A 24,490-nucleotide genomic window follows, 5' to 3' on the forward strand; every position below is an offset into this window, starting at 1 on the left:
TTAATTCACATCCAAAGTGATTTTTTGAAGTATTATTTTAGCCGCAAAAAGCGTAGGTCATGTCATTGATGCCATGTATGCAAAGAGTGCAGTGGTTTTGAGGTATCTCAGGTATTACTTTTAGTAGCGGTCATTGCCATGGGGCCATGATTTTTAGGACATACCTTATGCAGATCACTTTGGTTGCAATGTGATCTATGTGCGCTCATTTGTGGTTTACATTGGGTTGTAGTGGATGCTTTACATGCCATTTGGATGCATTGTGATCCTTATTGGATGCGCTGATAGGCTGAGATTGCCTTATGGGATCCTTTATAGATGGATGTTTAGCACACAGATGCTATTTTACGCTCAAGGGCAGCTTTGGCACATTGCAGTTGAAGCACTGATAGTGCTATGCTCTCTCAGATGAGACATTATTGATGCTTATGCCCATGGATGATGTTTATGCTTGATGCATTTGGCTCTTATTGGCATTGGGTTTGCCATTGTTGTCATTCTAGGTTGGCATTTTCTTTTGGGCTAGATAAAGATAGAGGATTTGAAATTTTGGTTTTTTTTTGCCAAAATAGATAGTGTCTTCTCGCTCCCCATTATGGGAAACCTTGCTTTAAACTTGGTGTAAAAAATTTGACTGAATTTCACAAAATTCATATTCTGATACACACAATTTTTTTAGATGGTGCAAAAAGGCATGATATTGATCTAAATCATGCCTTATCATTTGATTTGATATGTAACATTATGCCATTTATATTTGACAATAAAAAGATGTAGGGATGTTAAAAACTCATCTTTTGGGCCAAAAAAATCATATGTTGACATCTTGCAAAAATATAGGGATGTGAAAATGTCCTCTTTTGGGCCAAAACAGGGAGCACGTTAAAAAGATGTAGGGATGTTAAAAACTCATCTTTTGGGCCAAAAAAATCATATATTGACATCTTGCAAAAATACAGGGATGTGAAAATGTCCTCTTTTGTGCCAAAACAGGGAGCGGGTTAATTTTGGCCCAAAAGAGGACATTTTCACATCCTTGTATCTTTTGATTTACAAGTCCAAATAGGTTCATGTTACATATCAAATCAAATGGCAAGGCATATTTTAGATGATTATCATGTCTTTGTGCACCATCTAGTAAAATTTAATGCAACAAAATATGAATTTGTGGTTAATTTGTTGCATTGGTTAGATTAGTGGGAGGTAAGAATAAATCATTAGGGAAGGATATTTTTCTAGTAACAAAGAAACATGGGTTTCATTCCAAGAGTGAATAGAGTTAAAAAAGCTAAGCATTTACATATGCATGGAATCTAGACTAATCCATGCAAGGAGTCCTTGGAAACATCCCACCTGTGTGGAAGGTTGCACAAATTGATGATCTCAATTACTCTAGTGGAAAGAGAGAACTTGATTGCAGTTAATGTAGGGTTTGTCTTTAATACAAACAATGAATTGGAAATTGAACATACAAACTATCTCATGGATGATGTGAAATTAGTGTTAGTGGCTCAGAAAGTTATATGCATATTTAACCTTCTAGCATTGAGAAAACATATATTCTACCCTCGTTTACATTTTACTGCAACCATAGGGATCATTGCATAAGAAATTGTTGAAAAAACTATTGTTACTGTAGTGAAAATGCTTCCAATAACCAGCACGGTGGTTAAGAGCTATCATAACTCTAATAACCAGCAGGGTGGTTGTAAGGAAACTATATTAAATTGCAAATGTCTACATTTTCCTTAGCTTGGAACTAAAATAGCTCCAAGAAGGTGTGCGGTGGTTGAGAAATTGTTGCACAAGGAGTAATACGACTAAAATATCTCTAAAATAACACTATTTTCCTTGGTTTAGAGCTAAAATAGCTCCAACATCCAGCGCGGTGGTTGCGAATATGGACCTTGAGAGGTCCTTTTAGAGACTGACATGCCACAATGGTCTTTATGTCAATGTGGTAGCCTCTCCATGCCAACATCATTGCTTGAACCAGCACGGTGGTTAGGGCAACAAAAGATTTTATTGCGCAGCGATAGATGGCGAAGCTGTGTAATGACAGGTGGCAAGGCAAAATTCTTCTATTGTAGTCAGGCCAACTCGGTTATGCTCAAACTCGCACACTGGTCAATGCAACAAAAGGTTGTGTTGCACACTAACAAATGGCAAAGCTGCACAAGCAAACATGGCAAGGCAAAGGCTATGTGATGTAGTCAGGCTAGAGGCAGAGCAAGAGTCTCTATGCTCATGAGTAAATGAATATAGTGCCATGTGTTGAGCTCTGTGCTATTGACCATAATAATATTGCATCTCATTATTACGCCAATGCACCTTCATGACATTAGGAAAATTCCTAGCGAAAGTGTGTGTCCGCACAAAATTCACCCAGAAGCGCATCACATCGCAGCCCCAAAATGGCCTCGAAAATAGTTCTGCGATTGGCTACACCCAAGCAAATGTTGAGCCACAATATCCAAACGATAACAAAAGGTGCTTTTCCAACGAATGTGGAGGGAGAGTCAATGCCATGAAAATAGTCTCCTTATAGAGCATTAGCCTCTGAGGCATTAGATGCACCCATTCTAATAGTGCCAATAAAAAAAAGAACATGAGTTGTGGTTTCAAAACTAGTGGGAGCATTTTAGGCAGCAACATTAACTCATTTGAGGAACTACCAGTCTTGTGTTCTCGTAAACCTTAGCCTACATCCAACAATTCATCAAGTGTCCACTCTTCTAACACCCCGAGAGTTGCACGGCCAAGAGACCATAGTCTAGCTTGAGAAATGGCCTCAGTAATGTAAAAGGAGTGTGTAGCATAGATCATGGAGATGCAAAGAGGGTGGCATTAGCTTAGATCAACTAGCTACAAAGAGGGTGGCATTAGCTTAGATCAACTAGCTACAAAGAGGGTAACATTAGCTATGTCATTTTCCCTCTAAAAAAGTACGAAATGGCTTGGGTGCACAACATCAGAGATGTTGTCCATCAGAAAGACCAATGTGATTCCAATAATGGAGAAGTGAGGTAGCTCGATGTGAGAAGCCTGTGGGCATCAGCTCAATGCAAGGAAAGGAGAGACAGCCTAAGTGAGGAAGCCATCTCTATAGTGATATTGTTTTGGTAGAATAACAAGAAAGTTTATCCAAATAAGAAGGACGTTTGTAGGTCATAGAGATATACATGGGTTTTGAATGTAGTATGGAGACAATATTGGAGTAGGATTTGCACAAAACAAAAGATACATTTCAAAATACCAAGGCTTCAATCCTCACTTGCTAGAAGAAATTTGTCCAAAATGGCACTTCAAGCCTCACTTACTAGAAGAAATATGTTCTCAATCTCTTCATTTAGCCTTCAATCATTTATTTCATTTCTTACTGGTGTGCTATCCAAAAGGGAGTGGGGCAAATTATGTCATTCTTTAAAATCTATTTGTGGGTAGGAAAGATGGCGCAAAGTAAAGCTACAAAGGTCAGATGGGATCTCTAAATAAAATGGGGTAAATAGGGATAGTTGAGGTGGAAATATATATTCTATCAAGTTGTAGGTTCATGGGTGAATGTATGATAATTTAAGGTGTTTAAAGGAAATAACCATATAAGGTATCGATCACTTTCGAAAAAAAACAGTAAAATTTTTCTTTTCTAAGGGAAAAAGTGTTGATATTTTCGTCAAAAAAGTCCATCAATATTTTCGTTGAAACTTTCATCAAGAAGTAGCGATATTAGCATTGATATTTTCTGTCAACACTCGACAAAAATACACACGATATGAAATATTGAAAAGTAAATAGTGGGATATAATGGGTCTTGTTATAGCCCCATTCTGCCTCACTATATATTTTATATTACAAGTATACAAATAAATAGATGTCGTCCAAGCTACAAAATCTCCTAAAACTCTCTCTTACCATGTATTACACAATTGCCTAATACTCTCTCATAATTTGTTTAGTTTTAGTTGTGACATGACAGGGTTCAAGTTCATTGAAGACTATCAAGGTTAGGACAGTCTGTTAATCTAGTGGAAAACAACAAGAAAGTAGGGGCCAAATAAGGCACATTACAAACCATAGAATTTTAATGAACCAAAAAAGCAAAAAAAAATCACTCATCACATATAATCGTACTCACATTTACAAATATAGAGACTATTGAGAGTAGTTGTAACCACAAGTTGCAACTAGCATGTGTATTCATACGAGTAGTCATGTTCTTGATCCGATGATAAAGAGTGGGAAAGAGACAGGAAAAGATATAGAAAGAGAGGGATGAAGTAGAAAATATTTAGAAAGAGAGGGGGGAATGTGGAAAAGAGAGTACATCATATGTGGAAAAGAGAGGGAAAGGTGGAAAATAGAAGGGGAAAGAGGTTCCAAGAGAGGGAGCAAAGGGAAAAGAGAGGAGAAAGACATGGAAAGAGTGGAAAGAGAGTGGATGAAGGGAAAAAAGAGACGAAAACATGTGGAAAGGAGGCAAAAAAGACACAGGAAAGGGGAGGGGGGAGAGAGAGAGAGAGAGGGGGGGGGGTTGAAGGGAAAAGAGAGCAAATGAGAGGGTAAGAGATAAAAGAGAGAGGATGAAGGGAAATGAGAGCAAACGATCAGGGATATTTAAGCGCAAACAAGGAAAAAGAGAAGGGAAAGAGAGAAAATGAGAGAAAAGAGATAAAAGATAGGGGATGAATGAAAAACTATAAAAAGAGAAGGGAAAAAGAGGGCAAATGAGGGCGCAAGAGATAAAAGAAAGGGAATGAAGGAAAAAGAGAGGAAAAGATGTAGAGAGAGAGGGGAACAAAGGGAAAAGAGTTGGAATCAAGGGAAAAGAGAGGGGACAAAGGCAATAGAGAGGTTCGAGGGAAAGATGCAAAAAGAGAGGAGAAAGGAGAGTGGATGAAGGAAAAATATAGAAAAGGAGATGGAAAGATGTAAACAAGAGGTGAGAGAGAGAAAGGGGGGGGGGGATGATGGGAAAGAGAGTAAAAGATAAGGAAAAGGAGAGCAAATGAGAGGGCAAGAGATAAACGAGAGGGAATGAAAAGAAAAGAGAGGGGAAAAGAGAGGGAATGAAGAGAAAAGAGAGAAAAAGAGAAGCGAAACGATAGAAAAATAGAGGGAAAGTTGTGGAAACACGGGGAAAGTTGCAAAAAGAGAGGGAAAGTTGCCCATTCTAGTAGTGCCATCAAAATAAAGAATATGAGCTGTGGTCTCAAAACTAGTGGGAGCATTTTACGTAGCAACATTAACTCATTTAAGAACTACCAGTCTTGTGTTCTCATAAACTTTATCCTGCATCCAAGGATTCATCAATTGTCCACTCTTCTAACACCCCAAGAGTTAGATGGCCAAGAGATCATAGTTTAACTTGAGAGATGGCCTCGTCAATGTAAAAGGAGTGCATAGCATAGATCATGGAGATGCAAAGAGGGTGGCATTAGCTTAGATCAACTAGCTGCAAAGAGGGTGACATTAGCTATGTCATTTTCCTCTTAAAAAGCATGAAATGGCTTGGGCGCACAACATCAGAGATGTCGTCCATCAGAAAGACCAATGTGATTCCAATAATGGAGAAGCAAGGTAGCTCGATGTGAGAAGCTTGTGGGGCATCAGCTCAATGCAAGGAAAGGAGAGACATCTTAAGTGAGGAATCCATCTCTATAGTGATATTGTTCTGGTAGAATAACAAGAGATTTTATCCAAATAAGAAGGGCGTTTCTAGGCCGTAGAGGTGATATAAGAAGTACAACAAGCACACTATACACATGCTTGACACAATCCAAGTCAACAGCTGGACTTCCAAGGTTGTCCCTTGCTATCCTTTTGCCTCGCAAATTATTATGCTAGTTAATTTTCATTTGCATGTTATGCTTTTTTTTGGGGGGGAGAGAGAGAGAGAGAGAGAGAGAGAGAGAGAGATTTAGAGATTCTTCTACAAGTGTGGTGGTTGAAATAACAACTACCATTCTGGTTCTAGTTTTTCTAAGCCCGATCATTGAAATAAAAACCACTTGAAGTATTCTTTTTAGACTAAGGGTCTAGAATAAGTTAGAGAGAAATGGGAATTTTTGGGACAAAAAAACTCCTCTAGAGTTACTAGCTAACATGAGATCAAAGAGAGAGAATCTTCAATTTACTTTGGATATACATGGGTTTTGAATGTAGTCTGGAGATAATATGGGAGCAGATTTTGCACAAAACAAAAGATACATTTCAAAATAACAAGGTCTTCAGTCCTCACTTGGTAGAAGAAATTTGTCCAAAATGGCATTTCAAGCCTCAATTATGAGAAGAAATTTGTTCTGAATCTTCATTTAGCCCAATGGTTGAAATAAAAGCCACTTGAAATATTCTTTTTAGACTAAGGGTCTAGAATAAGTCATAGAGAAATGTGAATTTTTTGAATAAAAAGAATCCTCTAGAGCTACTAGCTCACACGAGATGTAAGAAATCAAAGAGGGGAATGTTCAAATTACTTGGGATATACATGGGTTTTGAATGTAGTATGGAGACAATATTGGAGTAGGATTTGGACAAAACAAAAGATACATTTCAAAATACCAAGGCCTTCAATCCTCACTTGCTAGAAGAAATTTGTCCAAAATGGCACTTCAAGCCTCACTTACTAGAAGAAATATGTTCTCAATCTCTTCATATAGCCTTCAATCATTTATTTCATTTCTTGTTGGTGCCCTACCTAGAAGGGAGTGGGGTAGATTATGTTATTCTTTAAAATCTATTTGCAGGTAGGAAAGATGACACAAAGTAAAGCTACAAAGGTCAGATGGAATTTATAAAGAAAAAGGGGGTAACAGGGATAGTTGATGTGGAGATATATTCTATCAGGTTCTAGGTTCATGGGTGAATGTATGATAATTTAAGGTGTTCAAAGGAAATAACCATACAAGCTATCAACCGCTTTCAACAAAAAATACACTAAATTTTTTATTTGCTAAGGGCAAAAGTGTTGATATTTTTGTCAAAAAAATCTATCAATATTTTCATCGAAATTTTCATCAAGAAGTAGCAGTATTAGCATCCATATTTTTTTGTTAACACCTAACAAAAATACCAACACTATGAAATTTTGAGAAAGAAAATAGTGGGATAGAATGGGTCTTGTTATAGCCCCATTCTGCCCCACTATATATATTTTATTACAAGATAGTACATAAATAAATAACATGTTGTCCAAGCTATAAAATTGCCTAAAATGCTCTCGTACCATGTATTACACAATTGCATATTTCTCTCTCATTGTTTAGTTTTAGTCGTGACATGGGATAGAAGGGTCTCCACATGCCATATGGTTGCAACATGAGGGACAGGGTTTGAGTTCATTGACGACTGCCGAGGTTAGGATGGTCCATTAATGTCATGGAAAACAATAAGCAAGTAGGGGGCATAAAAGGCACATTAGAAACCATAGCACTTTAATGAACCAAAAAAGTAAAAAATAAAACACTCATCACATATAATCATACTCACATTTGCAACTACAGAGACTATTGAGAGCAGCTGTACCCACAAGCGTGATCATAACTTCTTATGTGTATTCGTACGAGTAGTCATGTTCTCGATCCAATGACAAAGAGTGGGAAGGAGAGCAAATGAGGTGAAAAAGAGAGGAAAAGATACAAAAAGAGAGGGATGAGAAAATATTCAGAAAGAGGGAGGGAAATGCGGAAAAGAGAGTACAACATATGTGGAAAAGAGAAGGTGTTACGAGAATTATATTTTTGATATATCTTGCTTTGGACATTATTATTTTAGTCAAGTGTGACTATGGCAAAGTACTCCATAGGAGCGCACCGGACGTGGCGGAGGTCCTAGTGGATACTTTGTGTGGTTAGTTGGGGACACCTAACTAGCTTGTGTTTTGACATGCTAGATGGTCGGTATTGTGGGTGATTCCATCTTAATACTGATGTCACTAGTGTTATTGGTGTTGTGCTTGATTATTGTGCTTTGAGCACGGTTATGTTGGGATCGGTTGATTCAGTGATTCGTTCAATCGATTGTTAATAACTAATGTAATTGGCGGCTTGAGTACAGGTGATGGAACTCATAGCAAGGATTAGAGTTAGTGCGAGGGTACTGATTGAGGTGTCGCACAGTGCATTATATATGGCCATGGGCCAATTTTGTATTTGTTTTATTATTGCAAGTTTGAGCAATATATTTTGTAGTGGACATAATTCATTTTTGGGCCCTAAGATGGCTATGTAAAACAAATCCCTCATTTTGGAAGAGAGGGATAATATTGGCTCCTTGGTGCTTTTTATGAAAGATCATAAATACTTTAGATGAGGAAGTGTGAGCCACTCATCTAGGGGGGGAGATTGTATCCAATCGATTGTCGTTTTCGTGGTGTGATTGTGTTCTTCTTCTCCAATTGACTAAATGGTGACTTTGTGTGTGGAAGAAATACCCTTTTTGGTTTCAGCGGTATCAGAGCCTAGGTTATGCTCTTGTGAAAGAATAAGGCTACCTCGTTGCTCGTGTGAAAAGTTAATGAGAAGAGAGAAAGCCCTTGGAAAGAAAGAAAGAAAGAAAGAATTTTGAGGCTTTTACAATAGTGATCTTGTTGCGAAACGGAACTGGCCTATAGCACTACAGTGATAGAGGAGCTGCCATGGCAAATTGCACAGTCCATTGCTTTTCACTTTTCGGAGGAGTCGTTGGGTCACCGCCTCGTGTGCGCAGCCAGAGGACCAAAGGACTCTACTACCCTTTGGGACTTGGGATGCACTGCACTATAGTGAGTAGCTCGGCGCCGTGCACCCATCTGCAATTCCATGCACCTACCTGCAGACCTAAGCAAAACTGCGGCCCTCGGGGATCGACTCATTAAGCCAACCTCTGCCCACTATAGATGCTCCTAGAGTCTCTCTTTCTCCCTCTGCATGTGCCTCATTGTAGCCTCGATGTCTGTGAATCTATATGCTACCCGCGCGCGCTGTGCAGCCTCCTTTGGAAACCTTGGGACTCAGGAGTCTCTTACTCTGCGCACGCCATTTATAGAGAGTGCAGACCTATAGCTAGTGGTCGTCGGCTCACCAAGGAAATCTCTACTACTTGTAGTGTAGCAGTGCCTAGGAGGTCACGCCAAGTGAAATCACTATTTGCAGGTGTCAGGACCAACAGCCCGCTACCCTTGGCTCACCTCCAAGCTTCGGACTGCGTGCCCATTTGCAAGACATCAAAGCAGCCTTGGCCCTCTGCCATCCCAAAACATCAAAGCAATCCCAAAACATCAAAGCAGTCTTGGCCCTCTGCCATCTCGACTAGAAATTCGCATACAGAGGCATTGGGCAGATCCCATTGTGCTGCGCTGCCACCATCCTATCCAAGGTCCTGTAGCATACAGCTCCTGGTCGGCTTAGGGACTCTCTCTTATTGTAGCACACAAATAGTTAGCAACCTCAAGAGTACCATTTATTAAGTCAAAGGAAATCCTTTGACTTCATACAAAGGGACCCTAAGGTTCAAAAGGCCCTTTAAAAGAATTTAATAATTAAAAAGAAGAAGAAGAGTAAAACGTTCTAAAGTTTAAAAAAAAAAGAAAGAAAGAAAGACGTTTTCCCTCTCTTTAGCGATCTACAACACAAAGTACAAGTCCGTTCCATCGACCATAAAAGGCATATAAAAAAAGGAGAAGAAGAAAAAGGCAAAGCAAAATCTGAGAACCTCGAATCAAGAAGGTGATTAGAACCACAAATCACCGAGCAATTAATTGGAGATCGGTTGAGCACAAAGACGACTACGAGTGACATCATCGGTCACATATCTCCCACTCTAGTCCTTTCTACCTCCAATCGAAGAGCAAGATAAGTGGTTTCTTTTGCTTTATATTTCATACACTTAGTATCTTCTGCCGTCCATTTCTTATCATATACTCAAATCATACTTTTTCATCCGTTTAATTCTCATATACTTAGTATCCTTAGTTTTCTCCGCTTCGCTCTATTTGTATTTATCGCATTATCATACCGCATCAGCCACAGCCACCCATGCTCCAAGAGCAGTTAGATGCACTTCAGGCACAGTTGGCCAATGAGCATGAGCATAGGGAGAGATTGGAAAAGAAAATCAATGGTAAGAAAAGAAAGAGGCATTCATTTGACAAAGAGTCATCCGACGATGATCTTATTATCAGGATAGTCAAAGCCACACTGAGAGCACACAATTCAAGGAAGGAGAGTAAGATATGTAGAAAAGCTTTCTCATTTTAAAATTTTGATGGAAAGAAAGAAGCACGCACTATCTTGTCTTGGATCAGTTAGGTAGATGATTATTTTTCAGGGGATAAATTCTCTGAAAAAGACAAGATTAAATGTGTTGCAAATCATTTAGTAGAGAGTGTTGCACTTTGGTGGAACATCACTAGGCACAATAGAAGGCAACCAAAATCTTGGAAGTCTTTTCAAAAGCTCATCAAGAGAGATTTTCTTCCCTCACATTTCAAAGCAAAAGCTAGACAACAGTGGGATACTTTCAAGCAGTTTGATAAGGAAACGATCTCCACATATACTAATAGATTTTGGCAAATGTTGATCCAATTACAATCCTTAGAGAAAGTTAATGAGCGAGATCAACGCAAGAAGTATGTGGCAGGTAAGAAAAGATGTGGCTAAGTTTGTAGCCGAATGCATCACTTGCCAGAAGATCAATAATTTGTCTAAGTGACAAAACCCTATCCTATCCACTAACCATAGTTAGGGATTGGACTGTGGTTAGGGGGAAAAACCTCAATGAGGGAAAAGTGCCCCTAACCTACTTATTACAATACATTGGCCACTACCAAGAATATAGTAATATTTCTAACACCCCCTTGTAGTGCCAATGTGGTGTACAAGGTCGTGATCAATCACCAAAAGGAGATAAAGTTTAGGGCACTGCGAAATGCCTCAAACATCTCACGTGGAAGTGCTTTGGTGAAGATGTCTGCAACATTGTCATGTGTTGACACATAGATCATATTGATCTCGACTTCTCTCTGACATAATGATAATGAACCTCAATGTGCTTTGTGCGAGCATGAAACACAAGATTCTTTGCCACTACTATAGCACTCTAACTATCAGTTCTCATCAACTTTTCATCCAGAATTGAATGAACAAACTGAAGTTACAAATAGTACTATTCTGGATATGACAAGAGCTTATGTGGGAAGTCAACCAAAGACTTGGGACAAATACATTCATCTCTTACAGTCTGCTTATAATAACACTCCTCATTCTGCAACTGGAAGGCCCCTTTGAGATTATCTATGGGAAGGTTTTACCTATTCCTATCACACGATTGACCCATAGAGTGGAGGCAGCAGATGCATTTACCCATGACTATCAAAAAATTCTCAAAGAGGTTCGAGAAGCCATTGCAATCGTGTAAGAGAAGTACACAAAACAAGCTAATAAGAAACGGAAACACATGCTTTTTAAAGAAGGTGATTATGTACTTCTTCGAAAGATTGAAGAGTGTTGAGAAATGGCCAGTAATCAAAATGTCCCCACGTTTTTATGGACCATTCAAGGTGATTCAAAAAATCAATGATCTAGCTTACTGAAAATTGGAAAATACATAATGCTTTCCATATCAGCCTCTTAAAGCCCTTCAAAGGACCTTTACCTATTCATCCTGTCTATGAAGAGGCTCCATTGATTCATCCAAGAGATGATGCTCAGTGGATGCCTGAGTGGTTCTTTCGAACTTTTCCAAACCTCATTAGTTCCTATAATCAAACACGCAACTGAGGTCAGTTGTAATCCAAGCAAGAGGGATGTTACAGAAATTATATTTTCGATATATCTTGCTTTGGACATTATTATTTTAGTCAAGTGTGACTATGGCAAAGTACTCCATAGGAGTGCACCGGACGCGGCAGGGGTCCTAGTGGATACTTTGTGTGGTTAGTTGGGGACGCGTGACTAGCTTGTGTTTTGCCATGCTAGATGGTCAGTATTATGGGTGATTCGATCTTAATACTAATGTCGCTAGTGTTATTGGTGTTGTGCTTGATTATTGTGCTTTAAGTGCGGTTATGTTGGGATCGGTTGATTCGGTGATTCGTTCAATCGATTGTTAATAACTAATGTACCTGGTGGCTTGAGTACAGGTGATGGAACTCATAGCGAGGATTGGAGTTAGTGTGAGGGTACTGATCGAGGTGTCGCACAGCGCATTATATATGGCCATGGGCCAATTTTGTATTTGTTTTATTATTGCAAGTTTGAGCAATATATTTTGTAGTGGACATAATTCTTTTTTGGGCCCTAATATGGCTACGTAAAGCAAATCCCTCATTTTGGAAGAGAGGGATAAGTTTGGATCCTTGTTGCTTTTTATGAAAGATCATAAATACTCTATATGAGGAAGTGCGAGCCACTCATCTAGGGGGGGGTGATTGTACCCAGTCGGCTATCGTTTTTGTGGTGTGATTGTGTTCTTCTTCTCCAATTGATTAAGTGGTGACTTTGTGTGTGGAAGAAATACCCTTTTTGGTTTCAGAGGGAAAGATGTGGAAAATAGAAGGGAAAGAGAGGGAACAAAGAGAAAAGAGAGGCTCCAAGAGATGAAACGAAGGGAAAAGAGACGAGAAACACATGGAAAGATGTGGAAAGAGAGGAGAAAAGAGAGAGGATGAAGGGAAAAGAGAGAAAAAGATGAAGGAAAAAGAGAGACAAAAACATGTGGAAAGGAGGCAAAAAAGAGAGGGGAAAGGGGGGGGGAAAGAGAGAGAGAGAGAGAGGAGATAAAAGAGAGGGGATGAAGGGAAATGACAGCAAAAGATAGGGGATAAAGGGCAAACAAGGAAAAAGAGAAGGGAAAGAGAGCAAATGAGAGAAAAAGATATAAAGGAGAGGGGATGAAGGGAAAAGTGAGAAAAAGAGAAGAGAAAAGAGGGCAAATGATAGGGCAAGAGATAAAAGAAAGGGAATGAAGGAAAAAGAGAGGCAAAGATGCACAAAGAGAGGGGAACGAAGGGAAAAGAGAGGGAAAAGGAGCGGGAATTAAGGGAAAAGGGCAGAAATCAAGGGAAAAGATAGGGAACGAAGGCAATAGAGAGGTACCAAGAGAGGAGATAAAGGGGAAAATACAGGGAAATATGCTTTAATAAACCCACCAGTGCCTTGAAAGAAGTTGCAATGAAGAAAGCAATTCCTTGATAACCAATGTTGCAAGATGGGGAGCCAAGGGAAATGGGTCGTCATTGTTTTGTGAAGCACTAGGAGAGAACTCAACTTGGAGATGAGCCTCTCGCAATTTCTCACAACCTTCGGCACTGGGGAAGGAACTCAACTTGGTGATCAGCTCTAACACACTGAGAGCATGTGTTAGTGTGCTGGAGCTCACCACCATATTGAGTTCCCTATCCGCTGTCGAATGTTCTACTTGATTGAGCTCACCTCCATGTTGAGTTCCCTCTTCTAGTTCCTTGACAGAAGTTGTTATGAAAAAGGTTATTTCAATTACGAGGCACTCGTATTGTCCCCTGCATATGAGCAATTTCATGTCAAAATTGTAATAAAGTCCTACCTACAATAGCACTACGAGGTGCTCATATTGTCCCTTGCATACAAAGCACCATGTCAAAAGTGTAAAAATGTGCTAACAAGGGCAAAAAGTGACACCCAGTCCTACCACAGTGGTGGTGTTTGACAAGTGCTTGGAGAAGTGTCACAAAAAGAAAGTGCTAGCATCTTTGTATGTAATCTGTTTTGTTAAGTGTTTTCTTTTGGATCTAATTTATTTTGTTTCAATTTCAATGTAATACTATTATCTCAAAAATTGTCGGATGTAATTTCTTTTGTTTCAAGTTCAATGTAGTACCATTATCGCCAAAACTATTGTTGTTGTTCCTTCGGTAGTGAAAGTGGCTCTAAAGAAGAAAAAATGGCATATTTCTGCCCTCGTTTACATTTTACTGCAACCATAGGGATCATTACATAAGAAATTGTTGAAAAAACTATTGTTACTGTAGTGAACATGGTTCCAATAACCAGCACGGTGGTTTAGAACTATAATAACTCTAATAACCAATGCAGTGGTTGCAAGGAAACTATACTAAATTGCAAATTTCTACATTTTCCTTAGCTTGGAACTAAAATAGCTCCAAGAACGTGTGCGGTGGTTGAGAAATTGTTGCACTAGGAGGAGTATGACTAAAATATCTCCAAAATAACACTATTTTCCTTGGTTTAGAGCTAAAATAGCTCCAACATCGAGCATGGTGGTTGCGGATATGGACCTTGAGGGGTCCCCTTTAGGTATTGACATGCCACAGTGGTCTTCATGCCAACATGGTGGTCTCTCCATGCCAACATCATTGCTTAAACCAGCATGGTAGTCAGCAAACATGGCAAGGCAAACTGTGTGATGTATTCAGGCCAGAGGAAGAGCAATAGTCTTCGTGCTAATGAGTAAATGCATATAGTGCCATGTGTTGAGCTTTGTGCTATTGATCATTAGAATCATGATTAGGTCAGCTCAAACACCAATTAAGGCTAGAGGAGGTAGGCACTAGCAACAAAATGCATTTATGTTGGTTTAGGATTACCTGCAACCCCCACAAAATATAACCTTTAGTAAATCCCAAACAACCACCGCACTTGTTTCAGTAAATCCCAATCAATCTTCTCTCCAAGCAAGGGAAAATGTAAATTCCAAATAGTATACTAATCCCAAACAACCACCGAGCTTGTTTTAGTGACAATGATTGTGCATGAGGGACCATCTAATTCATAGGTTCAAATTAGCATTCAGTCAGAATTAGACTGTAATAACAATGACTGTGCATGAGGGACCATCTAATTCATAGGCTCGGATTAGCATTGAGTCGGAATCAAACTATAATAACAATGACTTTGCATCTAGTTCACAAGCTTAGATTTGCATTCAGTCGGTATATCAGGCTATAATAACAATAGTTTAGAATGAGAACTAGCATTAAGCTGAGACTGTAAGAACATATCACATGGTTAGAATTACCATCTAATCACACTTCATGAGTGAAGAAGTCATAAGAAAATAGAACCTTCGAATCCAACTAAATGCAACATTTTCAAATTATTGCTTTAAAACTGAAGTTATATAGAAAAGCCAAATGTATAGTTAGTCCCTAAAGTTATATACCCAAGTAGTATACAACCAAGTTTTACTCTTCTACATTTTAAAAAGATACCACCATTGTATCTAAGTATGGACAAATACAAAGACAATTTACTTTTTTTTTTTGTCAAAGAAGACAATTTACTACTTAACTCAAGTTTTATTGAAAAGACGATTGTATTAGAGGGGTGGTCAGCCCCTAAAAAAGTATCGAGTAATATATATCCAAGATTTCAAGAGATTAAGTTCAAGATCTGTGAAGGACTTTATATTTACACAAGGATTCCAGGACATAGGCTCAACACCTTGCACAATGGGAGCCTTCAGTAACATACGTTGCAAACTGTGGGTTCTTATAGTATTGAAGGCCTTCCCACAATTCCTCATGCAATATGACCATCTTGTGAATGACACCCTTGGGAACTCTATGTTCCTCCTCCAAGTGATCAATCTCATCTACGACAATCTTGGGTTGTCGAGGAACCCCTTGCAAAATGGCTTCATCAAGCTCAAGACAAGGGGCAGGAAAAATGACATTGCCTCTATGGCTTTCCATCTCTATTCCTCTGCTGTTCCTTCTCTCGAGACCTGTTGGGTTTTTAAACTAGTTTTCTCTTCTGCTATCCAAGATGTAATCGTACACGTACGTATTCTAATCTGTCAAATCAAACTGTCTTGACATGCTCAACAATGTAATCCAGTGAGATCTTTGCCATCTTTGAAGACCCGTGTACCGATACATTCCCCACACATTACATTGATGAATATGACAAGTTAGTTGTATGATAGTTAAGACTAGAGGAGGTAGGCACTGACAATGAAATGCATTTTTGTTGGTTTAGGATTAACTACAACCCCCACAAAATATAAACTTTAGATTCCCCACACATTACATTGATAAATATGATAGGTTAGTTGTATGATAGTTAAGGCTAGAGGAGGTAGGCACTAGCAACGAAATGCATTTTTGTTGGTTTAGGATTAACTACAGCCCCCACAAAATATAAACTTTAGTAAATACCAAACAACCACCGTGCTTGTTTCAGTAAATCCCAAATAGTATACTAATCCCAAACAACCACCGAGCTTGTTTTAGTGACAATGACAGTGCATGAGGGACCGACTAATTCATAGGTTCAATTTAGCATTCAGTCAGAATCAGACTGTAATAACAATGATTGTGCATGAGGGACCATTTAATTCATAGGCTCAGATTAGCATTGAGGCGGAATCAAATTGTAATAACAATGACCTTGCATGGGGGACCATTCAGTTTACAAGCTTAGATTAGCATTCAGTCGATTTATTAGGCTATAATAACAATAGTTTAGAATGAGAACTATTGTTATTACAGCTTGCTGAACTGACTCAATGCTAATCTGATGTCCTGTTTTGATCTTTCCTTTCTTCAATTGACTATAATAACAATGGCTTTGCATGAGGGGCCATCTAGTTCATAGGCCATCCAGATTAGCATTGAGTCAGAATCAAACTATAATAACAATGACATTTCATGAGGGACCATCTAACTTGCACACTCAGATTAGCATTAAGCTGGAGATAGACTATAAGAACATATCAAACTGTTATAATTTTTTGATGACCAAGAAATTCTCCCATGGCAACCATCTAATCACATGTCATGGCTAGACAATGATGTATATGACCACCTACATGCTAGATTGGGCTACCAGCAAAGCTGGGTGTATGTGCCACTGCTCCTCTCCCCTCATCCCATTGAATTATTATGATCTTGGGTCTGATGACCAAGAAATTTTTCCATGGCAACCATCTAATCGCATGTCATGGCTAAGCGATGGTGTATATGACTGCCTATGGACTACTAGCAAAGCTAGGTGTATGTGCCACTGCTCGTCCCCCCTCATCCTATTGAATTATCATGATCTTGGCTCCGATGACCAAGAAATTCTAGCATGGCAACCATCTAATCACACGTCATGGCTAGACAATGATGTAGATGACTGCTTACGCTAGGCTGGGCTACCAGCAAAATCTAGTTGTTGGATTGTGTGCTCTTAGCAGCGACAGACACCCAGAGTCACACAATTGACACAAGAAATGAAGGGGGAAAGAGTGGGAGGGCAGCAAGTCTAGCTATATAAAGGCCTTAAGAGCAGAGAAATAATTCAGTGCACGCAGGAAAATTTCTCTCCTACCCCCTTCCACGCTCTCTCCAAGCCCCCTTCTACCCCTATGATGGATCTTCTACTGCAACCTCGATGCCCCTTCATAATGCTACCCAAGTCATGGGATCCATTGTTTGCCTTGGCTCTCCATCCTACAACACTCCACCAGCCATAGCCATGACCAAGGGAGTTGCAAGATGGGGAGCCAAGGGAAACGGGTTGTCGTTGTTCCATCAGGCACTAGCAGAGAACTCACCTTGCTGATGAGACTCTTGTAGTTGAGCACAATCTTCGGCACTAGGGAAGGAGAACTCAACTTGGTGATAAGATGTAACACACTGAGAGCATGCGTCAGTGTGCTGCTGGAGCTCACCACCAGATTGAGTTCCTTGTCCACTATTGAATGTTGTGCTCGATTGATCTCACCGCCAAGTTGAGTTCTCTCTGCCAATGCCTTGAAAGAAGCAACTCCTTGATAATCCTGCCAATGCCTTGAAAGAAGTTGCTATGAGGAAGGCAATTCCTTAAAAGAATTGAAAGAAAAACCTCATGACCAACCATGTTGCAGGATGGGGAGCCAAGGGAAATGGGTTGTCGTTGTTCCGTGAGGCACTAGGGGAGAACTCAACTTGGTATTGAGCCTCTCGTAAATGTGCACAACCTTTGGCACTAGGGAAGGAACTCAACTTGGTGATCAGCTCTAACACATTGAGAGCATGTGTTAGTGTGTTGGAGCCCACCACCATATTGAGTTCCTTGTTTGCTATCGAATGTTGTGCTCGATTGAGCTCACCTCCAAGTTGAGCTCCCTCTTCCACTGCCTTGAAAGAAGTTGCTATGAGAAAGGTTATTTCAATTACGAGGTACTCGTATTATCCCCTACATACGAGGAGCTCCAAGTCAAAATTGCAATAAATGCCTACCTACGATAGCACTACGAGGTGCTCGTATTGTCCCCTACATACAAGGCACCAGGTCAAAAGTGTAAGAAAGTGCTAACAAGGTCAAAAAGTGACACCTAGTCTTGCCACACTGGTGGTGTTGACAAGTGCTAAAAGAAGTGTCACAAAAACAAAGTGCTAGCATCTTTGTATGTAATCTCTTTTGTTAAATGCTTACTTCGGATGTATTTTATTTTGTTTCAATTTCGATGTAATACTATTACCAAAAACTATCGGATGTAATTTCTTTTGTTTTAATTTCAATGTAGTACCATTATTGCCAAACTATTGTTGCTATTACTTCGGTAGTGAAAGTGGCTCTAAAGAAGAACAAATGGCATATTTTTGCCCTCGTCGTTTATATTTTACTGCAACCATAGGGATTGTTGCACAAGAAATTGTTGAAAAAACTATTCTTACTGTAGTGAAAATGGTTCCAATAACCAGCACGGTGGTTTAGAACTATGATAACTCCAATAACTAGTGCGGTGGTTGCAAGGAAACGATACTAAATTGCAAATGTCTACATTTTTCTTAGTTTGGAACTAAAATAAATCCAAGAACATGTGCGGTGATTGAGAAATTGTTGCACAAGGAGTAATACGACTAAAATACTATTTTCCTTGATTTAAAAATAAAATAGATCCAACATCTAGTGCGTGATTGTAGATATGGACCTTGTGGGGTCCCATTAGAGATCTACATGTGTCTACATGCCAACATCATTGCTTGAACCAGCACGGTGGTCAGTGCAACAAAAGATTATGTTGCGCAGCAATAGATAGCAAAGCTACGTAATGATAGGTGGCAAGGCAAAAGTCTTGTGTTGTAGTTAGACCAACGTGGTTGTGCTCAAACGAGCACAGTGGTCAATGCAGCAAAAGATTGTGTTGCACAGTGATAGATGGCAAAGCTGCGTAAGCAAACATGGCAAGGCAAAGGATGTGTGATGTAGTCAGAGTAACAGTCTCTGTGCTCGAGTAAATGCATATAGTGCCATGTGTCGAGCTCTGCTCTATTGACCATGATAAGATTGGGTCTCATTACTACGCCAATGCGCATTCATGACGTCGGGAAAATTTTCGACGAGAGTGTGGGTCCACATAAAATTCAAATGTTCACCTAGAAGTGCACCGCATTGCGGTCCCAAAATGGCCCCGAAAATAGTTTTGCAATTGGTTACACCCAAGCAAACGTTGACCCAAGAAGCAAATGATGGATTATTCGTATGAATACAAGCTATAAATGAAGGTTTAGTTTGTTTATACTGCTTGTCTAAAATTGGGTAATTCGGTTACTCTGTTTTAAATAAGAAAAAATATGTATTTGCCCCGTTTCTTCGATGCAACTTAGATGATGGATGTAATTTTTTAGAGGCACAAATTCACATGTCCACATGATGTCCGATTATGAGACTATCATGCAAGAGTTGCAATCAACACCCTTGTACGATGGTGCTCGAATGTCAAAACTTTGGGCTTGCCTATCAATCTTACATTTGCAAGAAACATATGGTTAGTTAGACATGAGGGTCTCCGCATTTAGGTTAGTGCATTCAAACATATTGAATGTTTTGATCTTATTTTAATAATTATTAGTATCACATTCTTAATGCTCCTTGCATATGTGAATTGTAATAGATTGCTCCAAAAGATGGTGATTGACCTAAATACCATGTCTGCATCAAGCGATGAAGAAAAAAAGATATTGACAAGCATTGGAATGGATTATAACACTATCCATGCTTGTCCTAATGATTGTATTCTCTTTTATCATGTGCTTGAAGATTTGTTAATTGTCCACAAATGTGAGGCACTGTGTTATAGGTAGGACTTGCAAGGTGAGACCATCCTAGTAAAAGTCATGAGATAGTTTCTAATCATCACGAGAATATACCATATGTTCAAAGGCAAGTCCATTGCAAAGTGGTCCACTAATGATACTTTTCAGGCTCCTCCAGATTGTGTTGCTTAGAAGCACACTTAACAGTAGCGGAGCCACTTAACTTACACCTTGGGCTTGCGATGGACAATGTGAATCCTTTTGGGTTTAATGGGGATGTGAATACTTTTGGGTTTAATGGGGACAATGCACGACTTTGTAGGATATGGGGAGTGCTCAGTGTGTAATAAAATTTTTATGCATGCAGGTCTTCAAAAAAGTGGGTACCATGCTTGCCCTATTTATGGTGATCATATGGATGCACGACACTCCAAACATCTAAGGAAGGTGGTTTATGGAGGTGATACATGATGTCGTATTTGTGATGATCGTATGGATGCATGATACTCCAAACATCTAAGGAAGGTGATTTACAAAGGTCATACACAATACCTTCTACTTAGCCATCCTACACCTCTAGGTCAACTTAGTCATAAACCAACTTCCTTAATGGCAAGTGATTGGCACAATGCTTGGATAGCGATTGGAGAGGATCCTCCACCAATAACGAAGAGGCATTCGATCTTTGATGAGCTTCCTTATTGGGTCAGTTACAAATCAATCATCTCTTAGATCCCATGATATCTTTAAGAACATGGGAGCTTCTATTTGGGCACATTTGGTTATGTTCATCATTCTTTTGATTTGGTATTCCAATAACACATTGCTTTTGCTTTTGGTACATGAAAGGGAAAGTAAGTGCTCATTTCACAACATGTGCATAACATATGGCATAGGACTCGGAATCAACTCAAACATTTCTTTATTGATACTTCATAGAAGTCCCACTCATATAACATGTGTATTGAAACTTCATATAAGTCTCACTCATATAACATGTGTATTGATACTTCACCCACTCATACAACATGTGTATAAAATATGACATATAGCTTAATAGACATTTCTTTATTGATACTTTATAGAAGTCCCACACATACAATGTACTCAAGTTCTAGATAATCTAGCATCCCATTTCTATTGCGCTCTGCCCCCCTCGAACTCAGCCGCCTCATTGTTCAACTGAACATGGAGGTCCAATTCTTTAGTATCTCCACTTTGAACAATGAGGTCCGATTCTCTGGCATCTCCATTTCAAAGTACAAGTAGATGTTGTGAAGGATCCAATAAGTTACTATAATCTTTGGTAGGAAGTTCACGTGTGTGGCCTTAGCCCACTAACGAAATAATTGAGAAACGGTTAGGTAGGTTTTTAGTCTTTCGAAAGCCCTTTCCACCACAATCCTGGTCAAGGGGTGGATGAAGCTGCAGTCCCCTAGCCTTTGACTAACTGGTGCTGGGAGGGGAATCACACCTTACAAGAGAGGGCAGGGAGATGTATCATCCATCCCCAAGTATGTAATCTCATATTTCAACATCTCCGTCAAGGGCCACAATCGCATAGAATTTAATGATTACCATACGATTTCATGCTGTTCCTTCATGGAAGTTGCCATTCGCACACTCTCACATCTGCATCAGTCCTTGACCTTCGCTGGCAACTGGAAGATGACTCACGCGTCATTTTTTACCTTGGAAGATGGCGATGAATCTGATATGTCGAGTAGAAGATCGCCTTCCGATCGCTTTCTTCAAGCTCTCGTAGGCCCCCAAGGATCGTGAAAGGACTGCAGTCGCCTTGTCTTGCAAGTAAACGCTACTGCTGTCCTTTCAGTAAGATCATCAACAAACATAGGACCATTTAAATTTTGGCAACTCATTGACATTTTCTCATAGATGGACGGGCGATGGAGCAAATAGGCCGGGTTATTGAAGAATATACATCAGTCGCTCAGGCTTTCCCACTCCTCTCCTGGGCTGGACACTTACCTGCAAAATTGAGTTTCATGTAGAGAATCAGCAACCAAACTGAAGAATCCGGAAAAGAAACCCACACAGGACACTTAGACGTAATGAAGTCATCCGGAGAGAACGAAGGCATGCAAGAAAGAGGCAGCACCATCGTGCCCTTGAAGGACACTGGTTTATGGCACAGAGGCTGTGACCACCAAGGACGAAGAGCCAAGGTGAAGATCTAGCATAAACCAATCTCTCGAGGTCCTCAAAGGAGGGCCAAAAAACAGATACACCGCGCCGAGTGCTTTTCAACTGGCAGCTCTGATCGAACTCTACGCTGAATATATATCAAGCTCGAGAATCTTGGTCAGGATTTTCGGCGTGTTCGAATACTTGCATGCGAAGTAGTTTCGCAGAAGAAAGATGTAAGCTGAAGACATGGATGAGTAGTATGTAGGCTGCGAGCAATTTACTTGGCAATGCATCCACAGCGCTGGGATCTGGCTTTCGCCGGCAAGTCCTTAGAGTTCTTTCAGCAAAAGTGCGTGCCCTGTACAAACATACATTCGAATACATGACCGGCATAAGCGTGGAGAGAAACCGTAGAAATGCTAATATAGATATTTTTTGAACACCTTATGTTAATCAATATGACAGTTTGGCCGAGTGGTCTAAGGCGCTGGATTTAGGCTCCAGTCCGAAAGGGCGTGGGTTCAAATCCCACAGCTGTCATTCTGGTTTTTGTCGATGTCTCTCACTCCTGATATCTAGGAATTGTTTCCTCGTTTTTGGGATTGAAATCAACCTTTAATCAAAAGTGATGTCAATTTTTGGGATTGTCTTTCACCACTATGTCAAAATTGTCTCAACTAGGTTGCGGTCATAGGCACCTTTCCATGGCGGAGCAACTTTCTAGTAACTCGAAATTGAACTTGAATCTTAACTTTTTATCAACTCTTCTTAAAGGAAAAAGGAGAATGAGTAAAAATGTGGACATGAGACATGACGCAGGGTCCTAACGGACCCGATCCTCCCTGCAAATGTTAGGGGTGGTGATTTTTTATTGACTTGGCCATATTGCTTGTCCATCTTGGGAGTTGAAGCCCAACAAATACATGAATAAGGCGACTCACAAGAGCTCATAACTTATCCTCGTTGCAATATTGTCACATGGACTACAATCATATGAATAAAGGTGTCCATATCTTTCGATCTTACATCTAGCTTGATTTCCTTGCTCCCTCGCATCGAAAACATGCATCAAAAGAGAGGAATGTTGTAAGAATTCAGATTGAAAAGAAGCAATTTTGAATGGACCAGTAATTCAAAATATTTGTATGATAATATATAATATATAATTATTATAACCACACATAGTGTGGGCGGGGAGGTGACGTGCTTCCTTCCTCAAAGAGTTATAATCCGAGGGAACAGGCCCTTCCCCGTGCGTCGAGAATATAAGCACCAATAATATAAACGCCAAGAATTTTAGCACGGAGAATAAGTCTCGCGAATAGATAAGGTGTTGGCATATTACCTGAGTGTCAATAGTTGTAATTGTAGTCGAACATGGTAAGTCCACTGCAAGTTCCCTTCCTCCTATCTCTTTGTTGAGCTTTGAGCTCGAGTTTCCTCCACCAGCCCATCAATGAAACTTGCAGGCTTTGAATCCGTTTGCCGCGTCCGGATTGATGGAACACTAGATATCTGTGTCCACCCAATGATGGAATTAAAAGGCATAAAGTTCTTCCAAGAGCAAAGGATAATCTAGAAAAAAAGCAAGGATAATCTGTGTCAAATTCTTTTTGAACAGAATGCGATTTCAGAGGGGTGTACGCCTTTTGTTCTCGAGGATCTTGCTCAACCCATGATTTCATAGGCCTTGACTCTTAAGCACCACTCTTCCCTTTCCTAGCTTCTTCTCTTGATCACTCGTCGCTCCCTTCCCCGCCAAGGCATTCTATTGCACTGTGGATTTGTAAGCCTCCAAGAAGGCATCGTGCGGTGGTTAGTAGATCGTCAAGCCTCTAAACAACCATATGCAATATCAAGATTAGAATGGGCCCTTTAGAACACCTCTGTAGCTACTAATTTTTTCGACTCTCCTCCCTATGACAATTGCATCTAAGTGGATTCCACTTGTGAACTTAAAGGAAATTTTCATTCTCTAATTTGTTCGAGTACGGGAGCATAGTGAAAACAAGTTCTTATATGTACAATAAGCAGCTATGAATCCTAGAAGATGTAGGACCTTCCAACGTAAAAACATTGTGGGGCCATTTAATTTCTTTTGGCAGCTCAGCTTGGCCTTTCCTGCTTCTTTATATATTTACATGGCCTCTCTACTTGTTGCTGCTCTTAGCCATTGAAGTGCTAGAATTTGGAGACCTGCAGGCCAAGGAGAACATTGATCGCAACTCTATGACAATCTATTAATCCATGCCAATGATCCATTGCAAGGTTGGCCACAAAATCTCAATGATCCAATGTCAATCGCTTGCACCTTGGAGAGATTAGTGACAGGAGGGGAAGAGATAAAGCCTGGAGAAACTATTA

At 39.8% G+C, this 24,490-nt stretch overlaps 1 non-coding gene across 1 annotated transcript; it reads left to right on the forward strand.

The window, feature by feature from the left end:
• Positions 1-22,586: 22,586 nt before the first annotated feature.
• TRNAL-UAG (transfer RNA leucine (anticodon UAG)) lies at positions 22,587-22,666 on the forward strand. The gene has a single exon. It is a non-coding gene; the product is annotated as a tRNA-Leu (tRNA).
• The last annotated feature ends 1,824 nt before the right edge of the window (positions 22,667-24,490 follow it).

This window comes from Dipteris shenzhenensis, chromosome 26 (assembly GCF_047967505.1).
Source record: "Dipteris shenzhenensis isolate YYH24624 ecotype China chromosome 26, Dip_SZ_1.0, whole genome shotgun sequence".
Lineage (NCBI taxonomy): Eukaryota > Viridiplantae > Streptophyta > Polypodiopsida > Gleicheniales > Dipteridaceae > Dipteris > Dipteris shenzhenensis.